We start from the raw sequence: 24,818 nt of genomic DNA, 5'->3' as shown, positions 1-24,818 counted from the left end.
CCTCCAAGGGAAAACCCGAAAACTCTTCTCTTCTTAGAATCTGCTTCAAATGAGATACAAATACCCAATCCCTAGAACAAGTCCTTCTCCTAGTACCAAATCAGCCCTTTCTCAAGTCCTTCCTTGAATCTACGCAAAAATGCCACACACTGCAACTTCATCCCGCCAACTACATTATTGCTACTCGACCTACAACTTCGACCCAGCAATTTCGGCCTTGTAGCTCCTTAAGATACCCTAACTCAGCCTCCTTCTAGGACCTTCCCAAAGCAAAATGACTCTTCCTAAGGTCAGCCAAGTCTAAACAGAGTTTCCTTCCTCCCAGCTACAAGATGTTGCACTTCGTCCTACTGCAACGTGGTCCTCCAATGTCGGCCTCTTCCTGCAGTCCAGAAGCCCTATAATTTTGCACGTGTGAGAGAGATAGAGCCCAAAAACTAATAAAATGTGTCCTCTTCCTCCTCCTTGACTTTCACTCTCTTTCTTGCAGCTTTCCAGCTACAGATCGAACTCTTTCTTGTAGATCGAACTTGTGAATGAGTGTCTCTCCAAAAGAAGTTGAACTGCTCTTTATATAGCCTTCTCAGGGGGTCAAATTCCCTCCTTTAAGCTGACTTGATGATCCCAAGGCCAACTTGTACTCTTGGAGATTCCAGGACTATCTAGACTCAAAAATATTTCTTTTTACATTTACAAATTGCCCCGAAGGGTCTTATAAACATGATGTTTACTCCATTGACTCATGGAAATAAATAATAATACCTAACAAACCCTAGAAGCACAAACAACATGCTTTTACCTATAAGACCATCAATAATGAGCATGAAACCCATGCTTTAATAATAATAATTTCCTTTCTTCTTTTCTTGCTTGTTACATAGGATACATATTGAAATGAGTACAACAATTATGAAGACTGAAACTAGTTACATTTCTCAACAACTTAGAGACTAATTTCTTGTGTCTTGTCTCCTATGATCTTCATGTTTTGTACTTTTTAGTAATTGCTTGATAAAGCCAACAAGCATTCACAAGTAATTATCAAGTTAAGAGAAATCAAACATAATCTACTAGCATGTTGGTTTCTCAACATATGTGAACTTATTTGCACCTCTATCAGTTTCCCTAAGCCTTTACGTTATGCCAAAGGAGCATTAGTATTGAAGTCTTGAGGGAAAGAGGGAACTTTTGACAGAATCGAGATGGCCACAAGCAGGACTTAGAGATCAGGATAGGTTGGAGGGAGCCTCCAACTATATCATCTGGAAGGGTAGGATGACATTCCTTTTAGATGAATTTGGCTTGAAGACCTATGTGGACAATGTGGTAGTAGTACCTCAAGATGTTGATCATCTCAAGGAGTACAGAAGGGAAATGGCGAAGGCAAAGAGGATGATCTTGGGTGGAGTCTGAGACCATCTAGTCTCACATGTGGCAGACAAAGGTACAACCAAGGAGATGTGGGATGCTCTTTCTGAGCTATTTCAGAGTTCTTCCGAGCAGCGGAAGATGTTTCTCCAAGAGAAGTTGAGGAGCATAAGGATGCAGAAGGGTGAGAGCATAGATGGCTTCCACACCACGATTCAAGAGGTTCGAGATCAACTATCAGTCGATGGGGAGGCACCCCAGCCCACAGAACTTGTATGATTGGCATTGAATAGTGTCTCAGATGATTGGTAGGTATTTTTTTAGATTATCTCGGGCAAAGACACCTTGCCTAAGTGGGACAGGATGTGGTTCGATCTACAGCAAGAGTTGAGGCGGGCTCTAGTAAAGAGTACCATCAATGGCAGCAACAACAAGGGCATGAAGGGAGAGAAGGAAGAAGAAAATGTGGCCCTAGCATCCAAGGGTCCCAGTCAAGGGCAAGGGGAGAAGAAGAAGAAGAAGGACCTGTCAAAGGTCAAGTGCTTCAGATGCGGTGAGCTTGGCCACTACAGTACGCAGTGTCCTCTCAAGAAGAAGGACAAGAAACAGAAGCAAGAGCAGGTTGCAGCGTCTGCAGAGATAGACAAGTTATCCTCCAAGTTGGAGGAAGACTTTGTAATGTTTCTAGCAATACCTCTGGGAGAGAGGTGGGGCGACATGGAGTTGTTGTCCTAGAGAGTTGCGGACATGGGCAGGGTCCATTGAGGAGTCCACCTCATGGATCATTACCTTGCTAACGTGGCCCATAGTATTCAGTAGTCGGATGGAACAGTGGCAATTAATTGAGTCAGATTCTCGAGTGACAGTAGCAGAGTAGTAGCAATCAGGTGCTGAGGAGCGCGTGCAAAGTTGGTAGCAGTGCAGAGTCAACAGCAATGCAAATTCTTCAGTGACAGTAAAGAAGCAAGTAGTGGTCAGGACTCACGAGAGAGATGCATCATACTAAACACAAATGATTCAGTATTTTGGATGCTTCTCAATTGCAGTTGTTGCAGTTGCAGTGGAGATGCAGAGTTGTTGCAGTTGTAGTGGAGATGCAGAGTTGGCAGCAGTATGGCAATGTCAGAACCAGCATAAATGCAGCATCAGAGTTACGCAATAGTTGGTGGGAAGCAACTACACATCAGCAACGTGACAGAGGGTGGTATAGAGACAGTGTGTTGTGGCAGGATGTGTAGCACTAGAGAGAGAACGCCTTCCTCGCTAAGAGGGAGTGTTAGTTTTTGTAGCATCAAATGTGTTCTAGTCTTGAAACTTCGTGGAGAGGCTAAAAAACATGAGTTCTCCATAACCCAGAGATCGTTTCTCGTAACTCCACCTAGAAGTGTCTCAATTAGATTATTAATCCATTTTTAATTATTTCCTAAGTCTAAACTTAGGGAAAGGGATTAATTAATCAATATTAACTGAGATAAGGTGTGAATCATCTAGAAACTCACAAGGATCAACAAGGAAATTATTTGGGCCCTTGATTAAGTTTTAATCTTGGTCGTTGGAGGTCCAACAGAGAATTATAAGAAGAAGTAAATAGGTAGATGGAGAATACACTTGTGAGAACCAAACAGAGTTTGATTTCCTTGGAGAGTTCGATTTTCCAGAGGCAGTTGTCGGAATTGTTTGAGCTTCAGAGAGGAAGCAAAGACAAAGTGGGGCAGGGACCGTGAGGCCAAAGGAAGTTTTCCAGATCTAGTGAAGTGCATTATAGAGAGGCAGAAGAACCACAGTGAGACTGATGCAGGGGTTACGCAGAAGCCTTTAGAGGCAATTCAATTTTGCTGGACAAAATTCGAGTTTCAGTTCCAGAGGCTGGGAAAGTGTTCCAAAGGGTCGGAGAGACAATTTCTCAGTCAATGGCAGACAAGACAACTTCAATAGTAGTAGATTCAGGTTGAGCATGGAAGGGACTATGCTACAGTGATGCAAGCCCGCGCAAAGGTAGTTTGGACAACTCACTTGGAGTTACAGTCAGAGCCTGGATTTGCCTTTGGGGTGAGAAAAATTCCTCAATAGATTTTTGCTAGTACTTTTCTCTGTAGGATTGCCATATTTCGACATCCAATTGTACTCAGAATTTCTGACCGTTGCATAATAATATAAAACCCTCAGTTGTTGCAACGGTTTTCCTGCATTGGATTTTTCCGGGGATATTTGTCCAAAAATAATTGTGTTAATTTTTATGTGTGCATGCTAGCATTTCTCAGTTTGTAGCGCTCTTATTTCCGCAGTTTTATTTGTGGAGATTGCAGTGTGATTTTTTTGGTATTTGTCATAGCAGAAAAATTGTTAAAATTAATTAACAATTAGAAAAATAAACTCGTGTTGCTGCAATAGGATTTCAATGGTGAAATTTTCACAAGCAGACGCTCTTGTAATGTCCAAACTCGTGGCACTTGAAGCATTGAATCTTGCACATATCTTTCTTCTTTGACTTGCCAAATTTTCCCTTCTTCATCTTCTTGGCTCGGGCTAGAAAGGCTTGAGTTTGCTCATCAGATCAAATGCCATCCTTGACGTTGATCCTGTTGAAATTTCTAAGTCTAACCCATTAGAAATCCCTACTGCATCCTCTGGTTTAAATTCTCCTACTTTTTTATTACATAACAAGTTATTTATAAATATAAATACTGAAAATAAACATAGATGCAGCCTTAACTCATATACAGATCAGCAACTGAAACACTAGACAAGCACACAAGGGACATCGTTATTTTTGGACAAGCGTCCCCGGAAAAACCCAATGTGGGAGAACTGGTGCAACAATTCCGGTGCAACAGTTCTGAGGGTTTTATTATTATGCAGATTTCTTGAGTACAACTAGGGTGCCGAACTGGCTCACCCAACAGAGATTGTTACACAACAGTAATACCTGTTCTCAGAGACAGATATTCAACTTCTCAGCACTAGTCTGCCCCACGAAAATCCTTTCGACGCTTCTCCTAGGCTCTACGTCAGCCTTGCTAGCCTCAGCGTAGCTCCTGAACCCTCTGCGTTAGCCTTCTGCCTCTTTGCATCAGCTCTCTGGCCTTCTGCGTCACCCACGCAGGCCCCTCATCCTCTGCGCAATCTCTAGTTGCCTTTGCGTAGCCTCCTCAGTCATTCTGCTGACCCTCCGGCACTATCTCTGCCTCTCTGCTATGTACTCACTGCCCCACGCTGCAACAGATCACTTGTTCGAATTTTCTCAGCAAGAGTCGTTCCAGAAAATCAAACTGACTGATCAATCTTGGTGTGTCTCCAACTGATCCTCAAGCCTCCTCTTATAATTTTTTTGTTGAGTTTTCAATAGCTAAGATTAAGTCTCTAATCAACGGCTAAGATTAGATTTGGCTTGATCCATGTCATTTAGAACATTCTCACCTAGTTTTATATCAATACCCATTAATATTTTAATTTTCCTAAGTTTAGACTTAGGAATTCCATTAAAACTATTAATTATTTTAATATCTCTCTAACCGGGTGGAATTTCCCCAAACCATTTTTCGGTCTTGGACATCTCATGTGCTTTAGCCTCTCCACCAATTTTCATGGCTAGAGCACATTCGATGCTACCACAAATCAACAGATCCTTGACGCTTCTAGAACGCATTGTGCCCACAACTCATCAATGGGAGTTAAATCTTTTTTGGGGTAGATACTTGTTGCGAAGTTGCTCCATTCTGGTGGCAATACATTTAAAACACATATGGTTACTTCTGAATAAGTAATTGGTTCCCTAAGACCTTGCAAATGGCCTCTTAACGGAGAGACTCTCATGAGGAAGGATGCCATATCTTCATCCTTTGATTTCTTCATTCCATATAGCTTGTTCTGCAAAGACATCCTTTGACCTATTGTACTTACAAAGTATAAATTCACCAGCTTGTCATATATTGCTTTGGAAGTCTTCAAATTTTCCACAAAAGGAACAAGAGAATCCTTTATTGATTCGATAATGATGCTTTGTGCCCTTACTTCCGCTTTCTTGTACTATGCTAGTTCTTGTGTCTTTTCTTTGCTAGGTTCAGTAATTTGCCCAGTGACATATTCCATCACTTTTGTCAGTATCAAGTCAATCCTCTTCTTCCATGCTAGATAGTTCGATGCCCCAATGAGCTTATTGCTATCCTTGTAGAAAGAACTGACATGACTTGAAGATTCAGCCATAATGTAATAGTATGATACTTGATGACCAAGATTCTTCTTGACGATGTCGCCAACCTACTTGATGCCTTCAAGATCTTTTTAGGAGACTTCCTTGAAAGATGTTCCCTACGAGCCTTCCAAGTAGACTTCCTCTTGTGAGATCAACACCCTTCTTGCGAGATTGATGTAGTCCTTGATCTTCTTCAATGTAGAAACCCTAGATCAAGAGGTCTTCTACCAACGAGTCTTCAACTAGATTCCTTCAAGAGACAATTTTGTTGCAGTCTTCCTTTTTCTAGCTTTGAGAGTTTCTTTTTTCCTTTTCCCTTGACAAGTCAATCCTCCTTGTGTCCTTTCAGTTGCCTTCTTTGCTCACCTTAGCACTAATACCATGTTAGACAATGTCAAGCGGTAGTTATTTTATCCTATTTTCCTTAACCTTGATAGTGCTTGTGAATGTTTAGTTATCTTCTTTATATTCTTTAGTTAGATATTTCATCAAATAATATCAAGAACAATAACAGTAACAAAAAGCGGATATAGATATAGGCTCTCAACCAGGGCAAAACCCATCCAAGAGAAAACCTGAAAACTCTTCTCTTCTTAGAATCTACTTTAAATGAGATACAAAGACCCAATCCCTAGAACAAGTCCTTCTCCCGATACCAAGTCAGCCCTTCCTCAAGTCCTTCCTTGGATCTACACAAAAATGCCACACACTATAACTTCGTCCTACCAACTACATTACTACTACTCGACCTACAACTTCGACCCTGCAATTTCGGCCTTGTAGCTCCTGAAGATACCCTAACTCGGCCTCCTAAGGTCAGCCAAGTCTAGACAGAGTTTTCTTCCTCCCAGCTACAAGATGTTGCACTTCGTCCTACTACCACTTGGTCCTGTAACTTCGACCTCTTCCTGCAGTCCAGAAACCCTACAATTTTGCACGTGTGACAGAGATAGAGCCCAAAATCTAAGAAAAATCGTCCTCTTCCTCTTCCTTGACTTTCGCTCTATTTCCTGCAACTTCCCAGCTACAGATCAAACTCTTTCTTGTAGATCGAACTTGTGAGTTAGTGTCTCTCCAAATGAAGTTGAACTACTCCTAATATAGCCTTCTCAAGGGGTCAAATTCCCTCCTTTAGGCCGACTTGATGATCCAAGGGTCGACTTGTACTCTTGGAGATTCCAGGACTTTCTAAACCATGTAAAAAAAAATTAACCATACCATGTAAATAAAAGGGGAAAATATTTCAAAAATAGACATAATTAAGAAAAAAAAAAGTTAAAGATTAACGAAAAAAATCAAAAACAAAATTTCTTTTTAAGTTAAAAAATAAATAAATAAAATAAAAACCAAATAAAAAAATTAAAATTAAAAATTAAAAGATAAGAAAAAAAAGGTTACAAAAATAAAATAAAACATTAAAAAAATAATAATAATAATAATTAAAAACTTAGAACCAAAGAAAAAAAAAAAATCTCGGCCACCCCGAGGGCCAATCAGCCGAGGGTGGTAAGGGGACGATTCATGAGAAAAAATAAATCAAATATAAAATATATATATATATATAATAAAAAAAAGCCCATAGAAATGTAAAAATGTAAACAAAAAAAAAACCAAAATTAACTTGTAAAAATGAAAATTTTAAATAAAAAATAAATAAATAAAATATCAAAACATATAGTTTAATAAAATAAAAAATAAAAACCATTTTTTTAAAGTTAAAAATAAAAATAAAAAATAAAAACCTCAATTAAAAAAAATAATAATAATTACCAAAAAAAGGTTAAAACTTAAAACAAAAAAATCAAAACAATTAAAATTTAAAATTTAAAAAAAAAAATAATAATAATAATAATTAAAAAAATATTATAAATTATAAATTATAAAATATTTAAATTTAAAAATTTAAATTATAAAAACAACAACAAAAACCAAAAAAAGAACAAAAAAAGGAAGAAAAAAAAAATCTGACCACCTGCCACACCCCCCTCTCCCTCCCTCCGCCCCACCCATCACCGTCCTCCCTCGCTCCCCCTTCTTCCCCCACCCCTCACCCCCCTCGATGCCCGCCCACTCCCTCTCTCCCCCCCGTACCCCCCCCTTCCCCACTCTGCCCTCCCCGCCCGCCCAAGCCCCCCGCCAGCGACCAAATGGTCGATCCCTTTAATCACTGGCCGAGGGCTTGGGATGGCAAGGAGGGCGAAGTGGGGAGGGGGAGGCAGCGGTTAGGCGAGGAGCGAGGGAGGCGGCATGGGGGTGAGTGCGCAGGCGGGGAGCGAGGGAAGGGGGGGTGCGGTGGCTGTGAGGAGGGAGGAGGGGATGGGGGGCGAGGGGGGTGGTGTTGGGTGGGGAGGGGGAGCGAGGGAGGGCGGCGGTGGGGTGGGGCCGAGGGAGGGCGGCGGTGGCAGGAATTTTTTTTTTTAATATTTTTTTGTTAATGTTTTTAAATTTCTCTTTTTTAATGTTTATTTGTTTTTTTTAGATTTTTATAATTTAAAAAAAAAATATATATATATATATAATATATATATATAAAATCCTAAATTTTTATTCTATTTTAATTTTTATTTTTTTATTTAAATTATTTAATTTAACTATTTTTTAATTTTTTTTCTAAAACTTTTTTTTTTTTTTTTGTAATTAATAAATTATTTTAACTTTTTTTAATGAGGTTTTCATCTTTTAATTTTTTTTAACTTAAAAAAATGGTTTAAATTTTTTCTTTTTGGTTTAATTTGTTTTACCTTACATTATATTTTTTTCCTTGAAAATTTTTCATTTTTCTTTTTTGTTAATTTTTTTTTCAAATTTTTTATTTTTATGAGTTAATTTTGGTTTTTTTTATGGGTTTTTTTTGTTTGGTTTTTTTGTGATGTTTTTTTTATTTTATTTTTTATGTTTTATTACCAACAAGGAAATCACCAACATTTAAAAAAATTATCCACACTTAATTCATTAGAAAATTTAAAGTGTAAAAAATAAGCCCTCTAAACAAAAAGGTTTGATGCTCATCAGCACTTTCCAAAATCAAGATGAAAATCACTAACAAAAAAAAATGTTTGCACTTGATAAATAAAAAAAGTTATGTGTCAAAAATAAGCCCTCTAAAAAATGTGTTAATGTTGCATCAACACTTTTCAAGATCAGCATGAAAATCACTAACATTTACAAAAAAATGTTCATAGTTGATAGATAAAAAAATTTAAAGTGCCAAAAATATGCTTCGAAAAAACGGAGTATTCAGAATCACCATTTTTCAAAATCGAGTGATTTTTTGCTACCTCAAAAAAATGGGTACTAAGTGATTTTATCGTTTGATCGGTAACTATGTTGAGGGTGGAAAAATAATTAATCCCCTCATAAGTCAATTAATAAATTTTTCTAGCAAATTAAAATAAAATTCTAAGCCAGAAAATTAGTTAATTAAAGTAAAAAATTAAATTGATAGAGAAATTAAATTCTCTAAGTGGAAAAATTCATGGGTCTAAAAGAAATTAATTTTTTGAGGTCCCCCACCAAGGGAATATTGGAATTTCGAGAAAAATTGGACTCTTGCATCTTGGTTGTTAAGTCAAAGTCAAATTTTAAAGAAATTAACTCAAAATAATTATTTTTGAGCTAAAAAAAAAGGTTTTAATGAGAAATAAGAAAATTCCTCAAAAATAATATCTTCGACACACAAAGATTAAAAGTTGATAAAGGAATTATCAACAGTCGAGATTATTTTCAAGGGGATCAAGCCAATTATCCGTTATTTTCCTCTTGGAGCATTTTCTCTATAAATAGAAGGCATTTTGCTTCTATTCTGGCATCTTTTGATAAGTTAGGTCTGATGTAACCTTCTAAAAGCTGGTGTAAAGCCACTGTACTGCTGGAAACATTTTGATCATCATAAAAAAAGACTTTGGGGTGCAGTTCATGGTGTCTTTGTCTCATTGATTTGTTGTATGTGTTGGGCATGTGCATTCCTATATTGTGCTTTGGATAATAATTAACCGTTATTTCATTGTAGATGCTAGGAACATTATATTCGTAATATTTGGGCTTATCTTAGGTGATCTAATTCACTCTGTGTTCTAGCAGTTTCAGCTTAAGAAAATATATAGAGTTTGCAGGTTCTCCGGCCCTCGGGTCCAAGTTCACCGACTATGGGCACACACTGACCATCTTTGGATTTTGAATATTTTATATAATTTTCTAACTTCTTTAAGGTTGTGGTTGAGCATTTATTTTTTGAAATACATCTAGCCATCATCAAATTTTTTTTTTTAAATTATTCCTCAAAATCTTTTCAAGCATTGTACACTTGTATATTTTGTAAATATATATTTGTCAAATAGATGTTTGTAAATAATTTTATTTTCTAACCCTTGTTTGTAGCTGGGGTTTGTGCTTTTGAGATTTTTTGAAATTTTTGTATATATTAGGGTTTTGGGCACTTGTGAATTTATTTGTGCAGGTGAGATCCAAGGAAACTTGTTGGATTAGAGCTAGATCTAGGCCCTTGAAGGTAAGATCTAGTCTCTAGAATTTTTTGTAAGGCCTGTAATTGAAGATTTTGCAGTGACATTGAAGATCTAAAGCAATTATGAATGTTGGCAGGGGTTCGTGAATTTTTTAGGGCCTCTAGGCCGAGCGTCCTCATCTAGCCTAGTCGTCCAGCCTTCCTAGCCCCTACGTCAACCTTTTCTAGCCTCCAAGGCTTAGTCGTAGGCCCCTAGACGCCTCGTCCTACCCTTTCACCTCTAGCCGTTGGCATTTTGAGGCCTTTCAGGCCTAGTCGTGGGCTTAGGTCCCCTTGAAACCCTCTCGACTCCCCTCCTAGGACTGTTGCAGACCTTCCTAGCCTCTCAACCCTCCTTCTCTTCCCTTAGTCCTGCCTTTCCTTCCCTCCTTATCCCTCTGTTGCCTCCTTTAGTCCCTCGTCCCCTTCATTTAGGCTTGCCGCAACCTTGTTAGGCCTCCTGGCCCTTCGTCCGGCCCACCTCAGCCCTCATTTCCCCTTTCTCTAGCCCTTGCAGTCTAGCTGTGGCCTTTAAGGCCCTTTCTTTCAAGTCACTACCACTTCTAGCCCTTGACATCAAAGCTAGAAGCCTCTTCTTTAACCCTCTTGCCCTCATTCGTCACTGCAATTAGTCTCTAAATTTTTTGAAGTTGATCCTTGGTGGTTTTGCAGGAGAACTAGATAAAAATTGTGTTTTCAGGTGCCATAACTATTGGAAAATTTTCGGGGCAAGTGGGCAAGTTCTCCAAGGCCTTTAGGCCTAAGGGTTTGATCTCTAAACCCTCATTTTTCTCGCTGTTTTGCTACAGCAAGGATAAATCATTCATAACAGTGGTAAAAGTCAATCTAAGTGACATAAAATTAACTTACACATGCTATAACATATTGACAAGTCACTTAAGCATTTTGGGCATTTGTTATTTGGCATAAAGCTTCAAGTTTTCATGACTGTCATCTCTGCATAGAAGTCTGATTTCTAACAATGGCATTTGCATCATTAAAGGGCCTAATACATTAAGAAATTGGCATTTTGAAAATTGGTTTGATAGTAGCTTGTTTTACTTGCATATTGGCATCTCAAGTTTGCATCTACAAGTGCTTTAAACACAAGTAATCTACTGCTATCATACATCATCTTACTGTTGTTATAATTGCTTGTTTATGTCACTTGGTACCATAAGATCATAAGTAACTTGAAGTGCTTTCAATGATTCATGCCTTGTTGTAAGAAAGATTTTGTTTTCATTATTTAATGTGCTTGTTGACATTGGTAATATTGGATAAGAAAACTAACACTTGTTTGTCCTTTGTGAGCTTACTCATAATCTTGTCAAGTTTGCACTAATTGGCTCACTCTCTAAAGCACATTAACATCATAATCTAATGATCTTGGTTGCCTAAGTGAATTGAATCTAAAGATCTAAGTGTTCTTGGTTTAAGCATTGGAGTATCTTATTTCAAATTTTCATTGAGCAATCTTTGCAATATTTTGGGCATCTAAGTAATAATCTAATTAAATAGCTATTGGCAAATGGAGATAAAAAAAAATTGGCATTTATCTTGTTAAAATGTCCTTGGAGATCTCTAATAATCATTGTGGAATTGTCTTGAAGTAAGAGCATGGATAATCTTGTAATATCGGTCATTGGTATCTTGTTAAGTATTGGTTAACCATTGAACAAGTTATTACGGGATTTTAGCACATCCGGTAGTTGTTGAATAATTGTGGGCATTGTTGTATCTTGTTGACACATTCTTCTTGTGATTAAAAAATTGTCTCTTGATTTTCATTAATAAGTCGTCATTATCATAATTTAAGTCCAATCATAACTGAAGTACTTAAACATTAAGCAATCTTAACCTAAGAATCACACATACCCCTTGTACAAGCATCCTAAGTCTAGTTGCACTAATAACTTCCAAGCATAAGCTTCGTTGATAGACATTTAAGGGCACGCTTTCTCAATTTAGCTTGAGGAACTCAGATCCTTTTTAGTGGTTAACACGGTGACCTTGCAGTCGTCAAAGCCATAGTCTCTGCAGCGTCAGAGGCATCGGGTGGTTGGAACACAGGGGGAGTTATCGTTAATCAAGCATTTGCTTGCTTCCCATTGGCTTCCATCCCACAACCTACTGTAGGGACTAGTTCCAAAACAGTTAAGATGAAGGTTAAACTCAGAATAGGCATTTAACTTAAAATCAACCTAGCTTTTGCATTTCACCTAGCTTGTAGGATCTGCACCTCATATAGGATAGTTATTCATTCAAGCAGTGATTATCCATCTGGTTACTTGGCTTTTAATTGATAATAAGCAAGAAGTTGACTCCATAAGGCACTGGTCTCACAATTCAATCTAATTTAATCTATTAATCTTGCTAAAATTAACCAAGCAGCTAGGTCACTCAATCGTGTCTCCCGAATTTGTTGGTTGTCAACTTGTCCTTTATCTTCATATTCCCATAGGAACTACCCCCCATCGCCTGCTATTGGGAGACAGCTAGAATGGAGGGAGCTGGGATCAGAGTGATAGCCCCCGCCCTGAGTCGTTCTCACCCCATCACTGTACAATTGAGCGACAACAAGCCCTAAGTTGAAGCCTTTTGCTAGAATTAGGGTTTAAAAGAGACCTAAATTGCCTATGGTTGATGACATCAACCCTAATTAGGCGATTTCCACTAAGGAAGAGGCTAGATTTTGAGTCAGAAAGGTCAAGCAATGTCGATATCAGCCAAATTAGCTCCAACACTATCTTATAGAAAGCCCTAGTTGAATTTGGCCCTTTCCTTAGCATCTTGCCTTGAAAGGCCGAAAATAGGAAAAGAGGGAGGTAAAGGATAAAGGGACATGCAAGATTTCATTTATTACGTGATGGAGCATCAAGTGGTCAAGCCACGAGGTGAGAGATAATGGGGAGCAGCACTCATTCTAGGTATTTTCCCACGCGCTAATTAATCTGCTGGCCATCTTTGGCATTTTATCATTTCTTTTTCTTTCATTCTTGCCATTTTATGCTTTTAACATTCTTTTGGCTGCATCAACCTCCAGGGCAAAGCTTTCAATGAAAACTAAAGGATGAGGATAAGAGGATGTCAATCCCAATGAACCAATGATAATAAGCCCAAACAATAGAGATTAAATCTAGGAAATGATGGAAAGTGGCAAGTATGGAACATCATCACCATGCTACTTGAAACCATGCCTCCCAAATAGTACCCCAAATATTAATTTGGCAGCTCAAGGAGAAATTCCCTCCTTTGGACAACCTTCCTCATCCACACAAGCCCCTCTTTGCCCTTGGAAGAATTTAATTCGGCCAACGGAAAACCCACAAGTACATAAAAGTACAAGTCGGCCTAAAGTCAAAATTGGGTCTCCAAAACCACATATAACTACACATCAAGGTCACCTCATTTGGACATCATGATCACACATCTCTTCTTCTCTCTCCTATCTTGATTGGATCATTCAGGTCTGTAATTTGGAAGTTCAAGCTCACACATGCGAAAGGAAGGAGGCTAATTCTGATTTTTGCATTGACTTTTTTGGTTGGATAGTTTGACTAGCCATTGATTAGTTTTGACTTGCCATTTTGACTTGGTTTCACTTACAAAAATCTGATTTTTGGAGGCCGAATTTCTTGGTGAAGGAACCAAACTTTTCTAGGCAGGTTGACTTGGGTTGACCATAGGCCTGTTGACTGAAGTTCCACTGCATAATTCTGAATTTTGACCACAAGGTTTCTCTCTCCTTTTGACCAAGTTTTTTGGGACTGTTTACACTGAAGTTTGATCAACAAAGAAGGTTGAATTGTTTGATTGTTGACCAAACTCTTTTGGAGGAAGCATGATCATTGACTTGTGCACTGGTTAGGGTATCATTTGTTGTTGTTGACTTTGACAGAATTTACAGATTTGACTTCTTGACTAGATATGACTTGAAGCTCATCTTTTGTATATTGATTGATTGGTCTCTTGGATAGTCAAAGGATTGACTTTGACTCTTTTGTTGATGAAATTGGGACATTGTATCTCTCTACTAAACATTTGATGACAACCTAATAGAAGAAGAATTCGAAAGGGTTTTCCCCCTTGTGGGGATTTTCCCTGGTCCTTGACCAAATCTTGTGCTGCTTGTTATTGCTCTTGGTTGTCTTCTATTGTGTATTGGATTTATTGTTCTATATACAATTGCTCATTGTCATTGTAAGATTCAATTTTTTTTAAATTGATTGCTAATTGAAGAAAGAATTGGGCTAGATGATTGTGCTAGCATAGAACACTGGAAAATTAACACCTCCTCTACCCTAGGGCCTCAGAGGAGGTCCCACTAGACTAGGTCAAAAACTAACCTCCCTGTTGAAGTGAGAGAACAAGCTTATAGTCAAGATCTGTCAATCATCCAAATCAACCCTTAATCCATATTAGAATGCCCAAAACATTGCGTCAAAGCATGTGATTGCAAGATGTTCAAAGTACTTGTCAAATGATGACTCACCTTCCTTCAAGAGGAATGTTGGATGGTAAGAGGTTCGTGACCTATGCAAATGGTGGATGATCATGGTATAATATCATAACTGAGCAAAGTAGGGTTATCGGTTCGCTAGCTGTTCGAAGAAGGAGAAAAAAAATCTCCTATGGGGTTACCCACATAGTGATGGGTAACGTTGCCATACTGTGATTTCTTGCATCTATTCAAGTTTATTGTAATACTTTTAAAATCGCTGGGAAAGTATCATGTAGATATATAGGCTCAAAGATTGGCAAGTGTTAAAATGAAAAATCTATTTCAAAAAGAAACATATACTCTAAAAAAATATTTGATCATTAGATCAAGTTTAGAGATTGATAAAATTCTCTCATCTTAAATGTGAGTTGTTAGTCTCAACAATAATTTTATTTAACAGAATAGCAAGAAAATTACCTCAGCAGAGACATTTCATCAATTTTTTATTGATATGCAAGAAGAGATACTTTAATTCTTTTGTCCGTTTTGTAATAAAATAAGACATGATGTTCACCATTTCCAAAGTTGATAATGTGTCGAGAAATTGAAGAGAACATATTTTGTTGGAAAATGTAACCATGTTCAGTCTTCAATAATGTACTTGAGTCAAAATGTAATATATTTGTCAAAAGGAATTTTATTATTATTATTGAAATTGACTTATTAAAGCATGGGTTTCATGCTTGGGTCATTTGTATTACCTCAAGCCTCAATAGGCTTTAGGTTAATTGTCAAAGTCATTTCTTGTTTGACTCCTCCATCAAGTCATCTCCTTCAGCGAAGTATTCTTCTCAACCTCTTCAATGTCCTCAAGAAAGTCTTCATCAAAGTCTTCATGTCAGCCTCAAGAGAATTATAATCAAAACAATTCATGCCAACTCAATTAAAGGACGCATCTCTTCATATTACATGTCAGCTCATTTTAGGATAGACAAAAAATTATATAATACCTGTGTAGAATCTTCGCATTTCACCGATTTCAGAGCTCGCAATCACAAAGAAATTTATGTGATCATAGAGACGATTTTTTCGGTATATCTCAATTGGAGTTTCGGTGATATCTCAGAGGGAGTTTCGGTGCTTATTACAGTGAGGAGTTCGGGTCTCTGTGAGACAAATCCTCGTTGTTGTCACAGTTAAGGGATGTGGATTGTTGGAGTTTCGGTGATATCTCAGAGGGAGTTTCAGTGTTGATTACAATGAGGAGTCCGGGTCTCAGTGAGACATATCCTCATTGTCACAGTTAAGGGATGTGGATAGTTCAGTCTACCACAATTCGGTGCCTTTGTGTAACTATAGCATGGTGGGCTCGATGCCACCACAGAATTAAAGCCAATCACCTCAGAGATATTGCAGTGATGATGTATTTGATGGTAACACAATGAAAGGAAGAAGGGTTTCTTGATGGAGGTAGTCTCGAATGTAAGGGTCTTGGTCGTCTCATCTTCGAATCTACTAAAGGAAGAACTTATGACAGGGTTTTCCCCTCAAGGGGGGTTTTGCCTTGGCAACGTGCCTATATCTCGTGTTCTCTTCTTTGTTGTTTGGCATTAATCTCGATGATAAGAAAGGATAATTAAGAAATCTAATACTAATAATGAAAACATCACAAGTTAATGTCATAATAAGGGAAAATCATTTTAACTGCCACCTCTATTGATTTTCCAACATGGTATCAGAGCTATGGTCATGGTCAAGGCAGTTTGAAGAAGGGTACTTCTGGGCTAATAAAATTACAATGAGCATATTAAAGAATGAAAGAGAAAGAAGTCGGATCATTTCTGAGAATACTCAATATATCAAAGAAGTGACTTCACTATAAATTGTTTATAAGTAACATTGAAAAACAACAAAGACAATTTCGGTGGTCTCTGTCGAACATTTTGGTGACCTCAAAATAGTTCGGATAAAGTTTTCAGAGACACTTATTTTCGATATCTTTATAGTGACAAAATATACAAGCTATTGTCTTCGATGCCATCACAATCTCGCTGCTATCTTATTTCAGTGATGAAGGATCACCACAATGCCATAGTCTCGGTGATATGTCAGTCAAATTTTTGATACTATTATTATCACAGGTCTCGGCATAACTTCAGTGATCTCAGAATCTTTTCAGTGATAAAATCATGAGAAGATCTCAGTGATACACCTCAACAAAAAAGTTTGGTGCTTCCACAAAGTACTCGGTGACAAAACAGCTTCAGAGATAGAGTAAAGTCGCAATCATGAAGAAGAATTCAAGCTCATTATGATTGAAACACGATAATATAGAAGCAGTGATATATACAGTGAAGTAGTTCATTTGATCTACAAGTCATTGAAGGAAAGATGTCTCAAATTATCTGCCTATGATATGAGGTGCCTACAAGAAGTATTCAGTTTGAAGAACACAACGTACCAGCGTAAGAAAAACAAGTACTCCATATTCTACAAGATACACTTGCGACAAGGTTTGTCAAGAAACAAAGGTACGCTTTAAATACAATGATTGAAAGGATTATTCATTTGATGATTTATTACTAACCTTGTTTTGTTTAGCTATATTGAATCATAGTGATTCTTGTTTCGAGAGATTCATCTCTTGATAAATCTACCCACCTGTCTCATATTCTTGAATGACTATGTAGAGCCTTAAACGGGTTCTGGAAAAACCCTAACCGAAGGGTACACTAATTTGAATATCTGAAATCCCTAAACTACTTAGGGTGATTGTGAAAAGCAATTTGAAGTTCTTATTGATTATGTCATGTTTGTGATTTTGGTATGAACAGAAAAACCTAACTTGGTAGGGTTGAGTGAAGAGGTCTAAAATCCCGAACCTTTGCAGTCTTGGTGATTGTTGGCTTTGATATGTTTCTACATTGAAACCCTAGTCCATTAGGGTTTGGTGGAATGTGTAAGAAATAACCTTATATTATCTTAGAAATGTTTTCCTTGGTATGTGTGTGTTTGTCTGATCAAACCCTAGTGCAATCAAGATTGTTGTGTGTCTAACTCTTATTTGATATTATTGTGAAGATGGGTTTGACTAACACATGATATGAAATGTATTTGCATGATGATGAAATATAGGCATATATAGATATGTCCTTTTGATTGAAACCCTAGCTTGGTCTAGGTCAAATTGTATTAATGTGGTTGGACATATGATATGCTTATGTTTGATTATGAATTCCTAGATATGTGTGTTTACCTAGTCATTGATGGTCATAAGTTTTAGGATTTAATGGAAGTCCTTGTCTGAGATTCTAGGATGATGATATTTGAAAATCTAGGGTTTTGTAGCTAAACCCTAGTGAAGTTAAGTTGTCTAGTATGTGTAACATAACAATCTGAGATCTATGTATTTAATGATTGTTGAGTCTATGAATATGGAATTCAAGGTTTTTGGAGTTGAAACTTAGTCAAAGTAAAATCTCTGAAATATGATAATTTGAGATTTGTGTAAGATTGTTGAAATTTTGAAAATGGAATTCTAGGGTTTTGGAGTTGAACCTTAGTCGAAGTAGAAATCTATGATGTGTGATGACTATATGATAATTTGGGATTGTTGAAATTTGAGTTTTGGATGGATTGATGATTGATCAGATATCTAGGGTTTGCAACTAACCCTAGTGGTAGCTAGTCATGTTAGTGACTAATTGATGGTTGATTGAAAATCTAGGGGATGGAACTAACCCTTGTAAAAGCTGGTTAGGTTAATGACTAAGCTGTGATTGACCTCGATTGATTATGTTGTGTGAAATCTAGGATTTGTATGAGTCCCTAGTGAGAATTCTAATATATGAATTTTGAAAGGTTGTTAAGATGCCTTGTAGATCTATATTTGTGTGAATTGTTTATAGGGTTTGCTATATGAAAGGTATGTCATACCCTTGGATGAAGCATTGAAACCCTAGATGGAATGAAAAGTGTTATGAAGTAGTCTAGGGTTTATGATAAAGTCCCTAACTAGATGATGAAGAGTATATGTCTCTTATTTGTAATTGAGTTTGGGTATCTAATATGTATAAAGTTGAAATGATTTCGTGATTCTGATATGGCTAACTTAATGTTTCTATAGATTTGGTTGTACTTGCTATTTAAGTTGTGCAGGTACACAATCTTCAATATGGTGAAGATGCTCATTGATGTGACAAGCATGATGGGAACAATGACAACTCTGATGATTCTCCGATGACGAAAAAAAGAAGTTGATCTCCTTGAATTAGGAGGAAGCTTGAATAGAAGAGATCTCCCTAAGATTAAGAGGGAGTCAAGATGAAGAGAAGCTTTATGGTTGAGAGGTTGGGCATAGCTTGATGTTAAATTGAAAAATGAATTTCGGAGGATATGTTGCTACATGGGAAGTAGGATGAGTGTATAATTGAGGAATCTTCTGTCAAAGATTCGGTTGATAGTCCTACTATGAAAACATGAGAAGTAACATCAACTTGTCTGAAAGACCCCAGAAGGTATTTGACTATGTACATATGAATGTATATTATTGATTGGGGTTGTGTTCGTACATGTGAATCTCTCGAAGGTTTTGATGGCATGTGTGAAAATTCCTAAACCAGATCCCTACTGCAGCAATTGATGATATTACTCCTATTTGTTAAATTCCTTTCAACAAATGACTTGCAGTTTCCTACAACAAATATTGTAATACATACACTGCAGCCTTCACTTAATTAATTTATATGCGGAAACAAGAGACTGAACAAGAAACAAAATACAACACAAATGCCACCGTTATTTTTGGACAAATGTCTCCGGAAAAACCTAATGCGGGAAAACCGATGCAGTGGCTCTGACGGTTTTATATTATTAAGCATTAGCAAATTTTGAATACATCTATGAATACCTCATAGGTTATACAGTTACAGAGAGAAATCCTGGCAGAAAGATTTGTGAGATTACCTCACACAATCACTGAGAAAAATCTCTGCTGATCCGATCACTGGATGAGGTGCCTTTGGTAGGCCCTACACTGCCTTTGCGCAGTACTCACGCAATCCTTGCATCAATCCCTCTAAGCACTGCGTCACCCATCCTACTGATCGATTTGCTGCCAGGAGTCACTGCTCTTAGCCTCCTGGTCTCACACCTCGGCTCCCAGCTTCTGAAATGGACTCTGTCCAGTGAACTCTCGGACTCTCTCTCACCCTCTATGCTGCCTCTGTGTGGCCCTTTGTGGCCTTGCATCAGCCTCTGCGTGAGAGTTGCTGGATCACTCTCTGCCTCTCTCTACTGATGATTCTTCGGCTAAGAAAATCTCTCTCTCTCTCTCCGAATGCTATCCTTGTCCCTCAACTGCAAGAAATCCCCTCGATCAGAATTTCCTCCTAAGAACTTCTCACTTCAAAAATTCGATCTCTTGAGCTCTCGGTGTGTCTTCCAAATGGCCATCAAGCTCCCTTAAATAATCTTCTCGTTGACATTCAACGGGCCAGATTAAAAGCTAATCAATGACTAAGATCATTTTAGCTTGATCCTCGTCTTCTTCTAGAAGTTACACCCACAATTAGATTAATACCCATTAATATTTTTAATTTCCTAAGTTTAGACTTAGGGTCCCATCAAAAAATATTAATTATTTTAATAAAATTGTTTCTGGGTGGAATTTCCCAAAATTCTTTCGGGTTTTTTTGGAATACATGTACCCAAGCCTCCCTGCAAAATTTGAGGCCTAGAGCACATCTGATGCTACCCCAAATCAACACTCCCTCTTAGCAAGGAATGTGCTCTAGCAATATAAGTTGTTGCATAGTACTTTGACTCTGAAGCATCATCCTCTACACTATTGATGTCTGACATGTTGTCCACCAACTACTGCATTGTTGTTGTAAGTTGTAACTGTACTGCGCTAACACTGCCGCTGTCAACATTGCATCAGTACTACAGCTCCCTCTCAAGTGTTGCATATGTGTTGTTGCTTGCATTGCCACTGCCAACTGCCACTGCACTGCAAACTATTGCTGCTAGCAACGGAAAAACATCCAAAATTACTAAACTAACTATGTTTAGTATGATACCACTTGAATGTTAGAGCCTGACTGTTGCTAGTCTCTGCACTAACCCTCTAAATCTACTACGTTGATGCTGACCTCTACTCTATGCCATCTGCACTACTGCCAATTTTGCTCTGCGTTGTTTAGTCTCTGGTGCTCCTACCTACTGCAATTATTTCCCTGGCACTCCTCGGCACCATCCGACACTAGTCCATCCTGCTACTAAAAAAACAGGGCTCCCGTAGCAAGGTATTGATCCATGAGATGGACTCCTCAAGGGTCCTGCCCATCTGTAGCTCGTTCGAACTACAGCTCCAAATCAGCCCACCTCCCTCCTAGAGGTATCTCCGCTGTCATGATGAACTCCTCTTCTTCGATCTTCGCGAGTGCAACCTTCGAATCGTGTTTCTCATCCTTGTCCTTCTTCCTAAGAGGACACTAACTAGCATAGTGACCCATCTCACCACACCTAAAACACTTGATCTTTGAGACGTGTTTCTTATGTCTCCGCTGCTCCTGTTGTCCCTTCGATGCAAGGGTTGCATTATCCTCCTCCTCCTTGGGCTTCAACCCACTGTTGTTGCTACTTTTGTCAAGTTTGACCTTGAATAAGTCTCTCCTCAACTCCTCTTGTTTTAGAGTTGCCCACATCTCATTCCAATTTGGCAATGCTGCTCTGCCCAAGATACTCTGGACAAAGACTTGCCACTCATCTGAGAAAGAATTGAGGGCTAGTCTAACCAATTTTGAATCTTGAGGTGTATGCCTCGTAGCAGACAACTCATCACAAGTTTCCTTTAGCTTTGTGAGGAATGGATCCACATGCTCCCCCTTTTGCATCTAACCAAATCTCAGCTTCTGCTCCAAGTATAGCTTACGTTGCTCAGAAGATCCCTAATATAACGAGGCCAAGGCATCCCACATCTCCTTAGCAATCCCTCTGCTAGCAACGTGACACACGACGTGATCCTTGACTCCATCCAGGATCATCGTCTTGGCCTTCGCCATCTCAGCTCGGTATTTCTACAGCAAATCTGGATCTGCAGGGACAGCCACCACGCTGTCGACGTATGTCTTGAGAGCATGCTCATCTAGAACGATGACATCCTTGCCTTCCAGAAGACATAGTTGGATGCTCTGTCCAACCTATCCTGATCCCTCAAGCCACTGGATGCCATTTGTGCCAAAAAATAGAAAGTCGAATGACCTCCTCTCTTCTCTGTGTTGTTGTTGGCCTAGCCTACGCACTCCCTGCTAGAGCTAGTAAAACTGTTGCCCCTTGTTGTTGCTCAACTCTAGAGAATTTGAATTCCTTGGCTAGGAATTCGCTGAGGAATAAATTCCCTCAGTCGTGCTTCTTCTCTTCCTTTTGTCAATTTTCTGCTCAGCAAACTGCCTGTAAGAAAATCTGTGTCCCACCAGCTCTCCTCACACTGAGGCTTCAACGTTGCTCCCTCTGCCCCGGCAAACTTTTGAACTAGGATTCCTTCCTCTCTGTCGACACACTCAAAAGAGAGACTGCCTCGAAAATCAGCCCTCCGGCTAGGAACTGCGCAAACCCTCTAGGGTTTCGAACTGCTGCCTCCTATAGCTTTTTCGAACTCCCTCTCTTGCTCAATGCTGGATCTATCGGCTCTACTCTTCTTGCTTCACCTGCACCCCCTGATACCATGTGAAAATTCCTAAACCGAAATCCCTACTGCAGCAAGTGATGATATTACTCCTATTTGTTAAATTCCTTTAAACAAATTACTAGTAGTTTCCTACAGCAAATGTCGTAATACATACACTACAGCCTTCACTTAATTAATTTATATGTAGAAACAAGAGACTAAGCAAGAAAGAAAATACAACACAAATGACACCGTTATTTTCGGACAAATGTCCCCAGAAAACCCAATGAGGGAAAATTGGTGCATCAACTCTAAGGGTTTTATATTATAAAGTAGTAGCAAATTTTGAATACCTCATGGGTTATTCAATTACAGAGAGGAATATTGGCAGAAATATTTTTGAGATTACCTCACACAATCACTGAGAAAAATCCCACTAATCCGGTCACTACATGAGGTGCCTCTAGTACGCCCTGTGATGCCTCTAGGCACTCTGTCACCCAGCCTACTGATCGATTTACTGCCCAGATTCACTGATCTCAGCCTCCCAATCTTACACCCTGGCTCCCGGCTTCTGAAACTGACTCTATCCAGCAAAATCTTAGACTCTCTCTCACCCTCTATGCTGCCTCTACGTGGCCTTTCATGGCCCTGCGTCAGCCTTCGCGTGAAAGTTGTTGGATCACTTTCTACCTCTCTTTGTTGATGATACTCCGGCTAAGAAAATCTCTCTCTCTCCAGATGCTATCCTTGCCCTCAACTACAAGAAATCACCTCGTTCAGAATTTCCTCCTGAGAACTTCTCACTTCAGAAATTTGATGTCTTGATCTCTCAGTGTGTCTTCCAAATGACCCTGAAGCTCCCTTAAATAATCTTCTCATTGACATTCAACGGCCCAGATTAAAAGCTAATCAATGGCAAAGATCATTTTAGCTTGATCCTCGTCTTCTTCTAGAAGCTACATCCACAGTTATATTAATAGCCATTAATATTTTTAATTTCCTAAATTTAGACTTAGGGTCCCATTAAAAAATATTAATTATTTTAATAAAATTGTTTCTGTGTGGAATTTTCCAAAACGCTTTCTGGGTTCTTTGGAATACATGTGCCCAAGCCTCCCTGCAAAATTTGTGGCCTAGAGCACATCCGATGCTACCCGAAATCAACAGCATGTTGGTCACCAATAAATTTGATTGGGAGAGATTGAACACTCTTGATCTGTTGGGTCAAGGGGTGTTAAGTCTTTGCGAGTGAAGCATTGCCTGGGGAGACATCTCGCTGACACTTTGTGTTGATGTCTGAGACCTGAAGTTGGAAAGATGTTCGTTATTGAGCTCTATTTTGGATACACACCTGGATTTTTGGGTTGATGGTTAGCAAGTGAGCCTAAAGGTACCTAAAGGGGTTGAAAGCTTGAGTCCATCTTAGTCCTATCTAGATAGATTACCTTGGTTAAGAATCTAGTTCATGGCATTGCGGTGCCTAAATTGTTGAGTGATTGATTGGATAGATTGCCCTGGTTAGGAATCTAGTCCATAGCATTGTTGTGTGCCTAAAGTTCTTCATTGTTCATATAGTTTGAGATCTTCCATTGTATTTTTACATTATGAATGCCTCCGTAAAGGGAGTGTTGGAAAATGTAGCTGTGTTTGATCTTCAATAATGTACTTGAGTCAAAACGTAATATATTTGTCACAGGGAATTTTATTATTATTATTGAAATTGACTTATTAAAGCATGGGTTTCATGCTTGGGTCATTTGTATTAGCTCAAGCCTCCATTGTAGGCTTTAGGTTATTTTTCAAAGTCATTTATTGTTTGACTCCTCCATCAATTCATCCCCTTCAGCAGAGTATTTTTCTCGACCTCTTCAATGTCCTCAAGAGAATTATAATCAAAAGAATTCATGTCGGCTCAATTAAAGGGCACATCTCTTCATATTACATGTCAGCTCATTTTAGGACAGACAAACCACTATATATACCCATGTAGGATCTTCGCATTTCACCAATTTCAAAGCTCGAAATCACATAGAAATTTTGGTGATCACAGAGAGGGTTTTTTCGGTATATCTCAATTGGAGTTTCAATGATATCTCAGAGGGAGTTTCGGTGTTGATAACAGCGAGGAGTTCGGCTATTAGTGATACATATCCTCGTTGTTGTCACAGTTAAGGGGTGCAGATTGTTGGAGTTTCGGTGATATCTCAGAGGGAGTTTTGGTGTTGATTACAGTGAGGAGTTCGGGTCTCAGTGAGACATATCCTCGTTGTTGTCACAATTAAGGGATGTGGATTGTTCAATCTACCACAATTCGGTGCCTTGGTGTAACTACAGCATGGTGGGCTCGGTGCCACCACAAAATTAAATCCTATCACCTCAGAGATATTGCAGTGATGATGTATTTGATGGTAACACAGTGAAAGGAAGAAGGGTGACTTGATGGAGGTAGTCTTGAATGTAATGGTCTTGGTCGTGTCATCTTTGAATCTATTGAAGGAAGAATTTATGACTAGGTTTTCCCCTCAAGTGGGGTTTTGCCATGGCAGCGTGCCTATATCTCGTGTTCTCTTCTTTTGTTGTTTGGCATTAATCTTGATAATGAAAACATCACAACTTAATGTCATAATAAGGGAAAATCATT

The 24,818-nt window shown here is 38.6% G+C and overlaps 1 protein-coding gene across 1 annotated transcript in view; it reads right to left on the bottom strand.

Moving 5' to 3' along the window:
* LOC149192223 (histone acetyltransferase GCN5-like) overlaps positions 1-24,818 on the bottom strand; it is a 413,833-nt gene that overhangs the window by 119,382 nt on the left and 269,633 nt on the right. The window lies entirely within an intron of this gene.

This window comes from Pinus tabuliformis, chromosome 2_2 (genome assembly GCF_031772625.1).
Source record: "Pinus tabuliformis cultivar Carrire ecotype Pingquan chromosome 2_2, CPIR1, whole genome shotgun sequence".
In the NCBI taxonomy this organism is placed as follows: Eukaryota; Viridiplantae; Streptophyta; class Pinopsida; order Pinales; family Pinaceae; genus Pinus; species Pinus tabuliformis.
This window is presented reverse-complemented; position numbering and strand designations above follow the sequence as displayed.